General features: G+C 46.4%; 1 protein-coding gene across 2 annotated transcripts in view; it reads left to right on the top strand.

The window, feature by feature from the left end:
• The first annotated feature begins 6,589 nt into the window (after positions 1 to 6,589).
• Positions 6,590 to 7,639, top strand: part of CHRDL1 (chordin like 1) — a 32,083-nt gene continuing 31,033 nt past the window's right edge. For both annotated transcript variants that reach the window (XM_083876521.1, XM_083876520.1), the window contains exon 1: positions 6,590 to 6,612. The gene's annotated coding sequence lies outside the window, so the exon portion shown is untranslated. The remainder of the gene's footprint in view (positions 6,613 to 7,639) is intronic.

Genomic DNA, 7,639 nt, shown 5'->3' with positions numbered 1-7,639 from the left:
TACTATCATAATAAAATCAGCTAACACCTAAATTATACTTTGTAGTTGCTTCTCATAATGTCAGCCCCCTCAGACTCCAGGATTTCATTTCAGTCAACATACTCTGCCTTGCTAAATTGCTTCTCAGCCCAACTATTTGTTTGCTGCTTTTCTATCCTAAATATTTCTGAACAACTACCAAACCTTCATCTTTCTTTGACACATCCATATTTGAAGAACTGGAAGGAAACAGAGCAGTGCTGGATTCTCAATATGTCCCTCCAGAGAGAAGCTTAATGAAACAATGTTTTAAAATAATATATCCTATTGTTGGGGTTACAATGAGATATTAATTCTGTAGCAAAAAATATGTAACAGGATAACAGCTACTATGAAATTATCATCCAGAGAGCTATCTGCATAGCCAACAAGCATTTTCTCACATGGCATTGTAGTTATTCTTTCTCCATGATGCAAAAGAATAAAGTAAGGATATTTACAGAGAAGAAACTTCACTTATAATTTAAATTGGTATATGGAACAGAGACACTCATGGAGTGTCATGATTTTTTTTTCTCAGTGTTCCCTGCTGAGCAGTGCCACAATTAATCAAGCTTTCTAGGTTTTAGTTAATTGCTGGACTCCAATAAATTGGTTTGTACTGGCACTGGTCCAGGTCTGATAATTTCACAGCCTTGCAAACTGCTGCATGTTCACACAAGAACCTTGAATGCAGGGAGCTGGGATAAAAAAGAATAAAAGAAACTCTTGTTCTGTGATGTTCCATTAATACTTTAAAAGCCAGCCCACTAGCAACAGTGTCTTCACTGTTTGTTTTTCTCCATGTATTTTATACTGGTGTTTTTAATGACAAAATGAAGTTCCCCCCTTTCCTCACTTTAAACTTTATTTTGTAGCCGGTTATTCACAAAGAGTCATTTCAAATTTCACCCTTATCCTCATGGACATTTCCACTGTTCCCGTCCTCTGTTGAAAATTTCTTGTGACTTTTTGACAGCTCAGCTATTTTTTCTGTCTCTGTACAATTTTGTTCATGTGAAAGGATCACCATCTTCTGGTGAAGGAAAGTTGAAGACTGGCTTTATGAGCTAGACAAGAGAAAGGAGTGGGGTCCCCCTCTGGCCTAACTCAGTGCTGCTCAGTGCACTCAGTCAGATTCTCTTAAGCCTGCAGTCAGAATCAAGCAGGCTGGAGTCACAGTTTAGTGCAAGTCAATACGTTAAGGACTGTTAGGAGTAACTACACACCATTGTTATCAGAGGGAAAGCAGCTCCACAGCTCATAGTTCATTTTAAAACTGAGCTCAGTTACACGAAGAGCTTTGTGTCCTCAGCTCTCACTGGTAGCAATGGGATTTGCAAGTCCTCAACCTCTGGCAGGCTCGGCTCCATACTAGCACATTTTTGACTTTGTTCTCCCTAGAGAAGAGATCAATCATTTGGCAAGTTCAGTTTTACTAATGGGTTTCAAAAGCACTCTCGCAGCAGCAAGTTTCTAAGCAAAAGAATTACATAATACCCGAGGTGTTCAGTAACGTTGTTATTGTCTTTGGCTTACCAAGGTGAGATTAGCAGCACTAATCATGGCTTGTGAAAGTGTATTTGAATTGCAATCGGAGCCTCATTCAGCCTTGACTCCTTCTCCCATGCACAGGAGACAGGACTGACTGGGTTTATCTGGTGGATGCCAGCTGCACAGAAATGGCTCAGCAAGTGGATCTTTATCATGGTGTGATAATCTGTAAGATTTGTTCCAGCATTTCTTGTGCATAGCAGGACTAAGAACAAATCACTGGGATCCTTTTAAACTCCTGAAAATTTTTGCCAAGTGTGATTCTAGTAAACAACTGCAATGGCAAGAAAGAACATACGTTGTTTTTATGTGAACTATGCCACCTTCTGCTGTTTTCAAGAATGTGTGATAGTGAACAAACAATGAAGGTGAAGCTGATCCCAGAACTCAGAAATAATCACTTATACAAATTCTTTGATGTTGCTTTTCAATTGCTGAAAATAGTCCCTGAGATGCTATTGCATGTTATATGGATTTATCCTTTGCTGGAAGTGTCATTGTGCTTCCTGCCCACAAAACACTGCCCATACAGGAATTATAGATGAAAGTTTGGACTGAAGATTTGAACTTGCTATTCATGCATCTCATGAATATACCAAAGAAATCTATATTCCTAAAATTGTCTTGAAGTTTTTGACACAACAGATATGAAAGAGAATTATAGGATCATAATTGCAGCTACACACACACTGTGGTGGTAATAGGTATTTTATAAATATCTGGGATAGATTAGAATAGATAGATTAGATTAGATTAGATTAGATTAGATTAGATTAGATTAGAAACATCTGCAGAAGAACATTTTGAGGAAATGATGAGCACATGCAAAACACAGGAGGGCCTCACCTCTGAGTACATATATTTATTCTACACCTGTACATTGGGATCCTCAACACCCCACTAGCAAAGTGTCATTTACTCTAGGATGGAATTAAACATTGTGTGGTTACCTTCTCCTGCATTTTCATTGCTGCTGGTAGGTTTTGTGAGTATCTTCTCACTTGTGTACTTGGAAGTTAAAATTAAAGGGATGTATTTTATTTGCATTTTTTGACAGAACAATGAAAGACTTTCAGCTACTCTTCAGTCCAATTTTAATATATCCACAACAAGGTAATGAGGAATTGGGTTGCAGTTTGACATTTTACATAATGCTGTTGTTGTTTAGACAAACTGAATTGAAATCTCAGGCTCACTACATCCATCTGTCTCACTGGCAAATAAATAAATTAATTTCTACTGCTAGAGGACTGACAACACACTGTGGATGAAGTCCATGCTACAGAGAAAACAGGAGGGTGGAGAATGCTCCTGACCATCCTATGCCATAATCACAAAATCATGCGCATCTGAAGCCCTTTTTGTTGAACAGAATATGTGAAGCCTGCTTGGTGAACATCCAGATTGTATTCCCAGTGTGATAACTGAGGGGGCTGATCCAAACCACAAAAAATAATTTAGAGATTTTTATAAAATCCTGGGAATAATTTTTAGCAAAGGGCTTCACTGAATTTATGGGAATGCAAAACCCAAAAGAATTCATTATGCTGAGAATTTCCTTTCATATATTTTTAGAGTGAAAATTTGACCAGAGATAAATAGAGGGGAAAAAATATACAGGGGTGTTGTGTCGTGTGTCTAACATCTCTCAGAGCTCAATGTCTGTTCCAATTAAGAAAACTCCACATGGTGTGTAAACATGTTAGCATTGGCATGAAACTTTTAGCCTGTTTTTTTTCCCCTCACAAGAACTGAGAAATAATAGCAGGATACCTACACTGTGAGGCACAGCACAGGGACATGGACTTCTCCTGGCAGTGTCACATTACTGATCTGCCTCACTTCCATTGTCTTTAATGAGAATTGCATGGATAAATCTCAGTGCTGTTAAAAACTTAGGTCATCCTTCAATCTTTAATGCCCACTATCAGGAGCAATTCTTCCCTGTGTTGACACCAGAATAGAGAGCATGTTCAAGCCCTGAGTTCTGCTTGGCAACATGAAGGGTGACAGCTGGGGATCTCATCCTTCTCCAGAGTTCTCTGTGTCATACAGCCCTGAACTTCACAAGCTGCACTAACAGCCCACTGCTGAGCAAGAGCCAGAGCAAGGGGTTTGCTAAGTCATCAGTGCTGTGGTCCAAGGGGGTAAGACAGACTCTTACCATGGGGCTGTGTCAGGTGTGAGACAAAGAAAAGCATAAAAAGTAGTGGCTTGTCCTTGTACTTCTTGGTGAGACTTGGAGAAGTTGCAAAGCTGGGAGAAAAGGAACAGCTCGAGCACAGTGGAGCACTACCAGGATCCAGGGGCACTGGCAAACCTTGCCAGCTCACAAGGGTCACTCACCAAGAGGACACCTGGAACATTCCATTCATGCACAATGTCCAGCGTGTGCCACGTTACCCTTTGGCCTAACAACCACAACCCAGCACTGTGCCATGGGAAGATGAAAGACAAGAAACAAACCATTGTGTGTGACCAAGAGAGATGCCAGACTGCATCTTCAGTCTTTAAAAGCTCTCAGGGATGTCCCAGCAATGGATGAACAGCTTGAGCATCAGGACCAGGACTGGGAGTCAGACTAGAGCCCTTGGAAATCTGGGTTTCCACCAAGTAGCCAGTTCAGTGAGTCCCAAAACCTCACTGGAGAGAAAGGCTCTTTCAGCCAATTCTCTGCAACCTAAATCTGCCAGAGTGGGAAAAGAACTCCAGTTCAAATATCTCCATGTTCAGCAAAGGTTTTGTACCTGAATTAGTGTCTCCAGTGACCATCAGATAGCAGCATCTCCTGAAACAGTCTTACAGAATGCAGTGGAAAGTGCTGGCATCTATAGCAACTTTCCCAAAGCACTCTTCAGGCCAAATAAGGAATTTATTTTCAAAGAATTCCTCTGCAAAAGAATTCAGGTCACACAGTCTATAGAAAATATTTCACTTCTCATTGCTACTACACTGACTAAGCATAAAGAGTACTGCAAATTACTGTTGTCATTACACACACTGGACTTTGTATCAGCACAGAGAAGAAAATATATGGAATAAATACTGTCTAGAGAACACTGCCACAGCTGGGTAGCTGTGTTGGGTGGATTGTTCTGGAGGATGTCTCTGCCCAGGCCCAAAGCTGGATTTTCTAAAGTCCTGTAGCTGCTATCAACCCAAACTCTTAAGCCTGTCTACAAAGACCTGTGGATTCCTAGTCCCAAAGATTTGCAGTAGGGTCAGTTCAGTCACACATCTGAGTCTTTGTATTATTCATAGGGAATTTATCTCACAGGCTGAGCCTGCATGGTCTAACCCAGCACAACACCTAAAGGAACAACATTAGTACAGCCCCACAATTGAGAAGCACAGGCATGTGCTTCATTCTGCTCCGTGAGCAGGGATATCCCCCTGTGGGGCTGGAGCTGGCACAGCACAACTTCTCTGCCTTCTTGTGCAAGTTACAGTCACACTTCTGATTCAGAGTTACCATTTCTTTCTCTTTTGCCCATCCCTGTTTTATACAGTGGCTCTTCTAAAACTCTCAGCCTGCAGCTGTAGGCATCACATTGGGGACTAAGAACTTCAAGCAATGTTTTTTCCTTAGGAACATGGATTACTGCTTGTGCACAGCAAGGCAAAGTGGCAGTGACACAGAAGTAGGCATGGAGCAGTTTTCAAAATGCCCAGCTCCACAACTTTCTCTTTTCATTATTTAATATTACAAGTCATATAGTTGCATTTGACTGACACACAGCCTTGGTTACTGATAAAACAAAAGCCTTAGTAAGTAATCTCTCCTTTCCTCATGCTAGTTAGTGTAAGGTTTCACCATAGCCTGTACCTTCAGCGTTTTGTCCAGCCAAGGTACAATGGAAGAAACAAAAGTTCTGCTCAATTTTCAGCCTTCTGAAAATATCTACTAGGCCTGAGAGGTGTGTGACCTCCCAGCAGTGCTTCCCAAACACCCTGGTCCCAAACTATGGGAAATAGGTTGTAATTTGTTTCTCCACATGATGTCTTTTCATACCTCACCCTTTTTCTCAGATCATTTGTCAAGAGTTCACTGATCTCTTCTTATTAGTTACAGGGGCTACAAGAAGACAGAAAAAGAATGTTTGACCAAGCATATAATGAGTCATGGGTTTAATTTAGTTCCACCAGAATCTCAATGTGACCTTGAAACCTTCTAACACAATAAATCAGACCAGAGGCTATCAGCAGAAGGTGGCTGGCAGATCCCAGGGGATGCTAAAACTCCATCGGGTCTGCTTTGGGGGGCACCCCGCCTCGGAGAAGTCCATTAAAGAGCCGTTTCGGGGTGGAGTCCACTCTCCAAGAAAGCCACGCGTGGAGCTCTGTTCCCGCGGAGAAAAAAGCCGCGGTCACCCAACCGGAGCTGGTTTGAGGGCACCGGAGCCCGGCCCCGGTGCGGGTCCCAAGGGCGGCAGGGCAGCCCCACGGGCGGGCTCTGGCCCCGGGGCCGGTGTGGCCCCTGTGGCGGCCCCCCGTGCGGAGCGGCTCCTCCCCGCGGTGTCAGTCACGGCGGTGCGGGCGGCGGGCGCGGGGCGCGGGCAGAGGGGGCCGGGGCGGAGGCGGACCTGCCGGCCCCGCTCACCCCGCCTCCCGCCGCTCGCTGCCGGCGGGGCTGCGGGGCAGGACCCGCCGCCGAGCATCCTCCGGCCGCGGGCCCTCGCTGCGCTCCTCGCGGGGCAGGAGGCGGCGGCGGCAGGTGCCCCAGCCCGGGACCGTCCGGAGCGCCCACCCTGCAGCGAGCCCAGCCCGGGCGCAGCCGATCCTTCCTCTCCGCTCCCGTCCGTCAGCCGGGGCTCGAGGGCTGGCGGCGGCAGGACCCCGTCCGTCCCCTGCTCGCTCCCCACACCACGGAATCGAAGGGGACACCTAAAAGCCGCGGGAGAAGATTATGGCAACGTGAGTGAGCGGCGGAGCCGCCCGGCCGGACCCCCCGCCCCGCAGCCCGGCGAGCGGAGCCGCGCGGTTCCCGCAGCCCCAGCGCCCTTCGCCGCCGTCTCCGAGCGCCCTCCGGCCGTGCCCCAGGTTTGTGAGCTTTGCTGTCCCAGCCGAGGCGCGGGAAGGCGCGGTCCCGCTGCCGGAGCCGTGCCCGAGGCACAGACAGCCCGGCGCGGGGACTCGACGCCTCCCGGGCGTTCCGTGTGTCCCGTTTCTCCGGGCGATGTCCCGCCGCCCTCTCGGGGGCAGCGGCGGCACCTGGCCCGGCCCCGGGCAGGGGGGCAGCCCCGAGCCCGGCTCCGCTCCCGGCTGTGTGTGAGAGCAGCGGGGACTCCGCCCGCCTGCAGCCGCCTCCCGCCGGGGAAAGGCTCGGCGGGAGCGGAGCGGGACGGGGCCCGTGCTGCGGGCCATGGACGGGCCAGCGCGGCCGTCGGGGCTGAGCCCTGCCCGCCGCTGCATCGCCGCAGCCCCTGCCTGCCGCCCTCGGCGCTGACACGTTTGGATTTTGCGGGGCTTTTTCCCTAATCGAGGTTTTTTTCGCTGCCTCTTGTAGTTACCAAAGGGGGCTCTTTGGAGGGCGAGGCGTTAAACAGAGCCCCATCGGCTTTATTTCACTGAGTAATTCGTGTAAGATGTGGATCGCTTTAATTGTTTCTACAATGCAGAAAATACACCAATAATTAACAGGTTAATACTAACTGAGATTATTTAAATCCAGGAATATTTTTAAGACATTGCCCTTTGGGGAAATAAAGGGAGTGTGCTAATAGTGAAAAGTATGTGTTTATATTTGGAGTAACAACAATACAGAAATTAAAGAGAATTAAGAAAGACATCAAAAGTCTCCATGCCATTTCTGTATCAACTCCTCCATCTCACATTGCTCTGCAGCATTTCTGAGAAGAAGGAGTCAAAGTTTTATAATGTTCTTCCTTTTGAAGACCTGACACTTAAAATGGGTGGATTCCTGAGCCTTTCTATTCCAACTTACCAACCTAGCTAAGAGATAAGGTGCTGCACAAAGGATAATTGTGTGCCATTTATAATTATTGTTTGCTTAAGCAATCCCTAGGAAGGCTGAAATATTTAAACATTCCCATTTCTGCTAGTCCCA

The sequence above is a fragment of the Zosterops lateralis genome, assembly GCF_965231275.1.
Source record: "Zosterops lateralis genome assembly, chromosome: 21".
Lineage (NCBI taxonomy): Eukaryota > Metazoa > Chordata > Aves > Passeriformes > Zosteropidae > Zosterops > Zosterops lateralis.
Note: the sequence above shows the minus strand (reverse complement) of the source record. Positions and strands in the feature narration are given on the sequence as shown.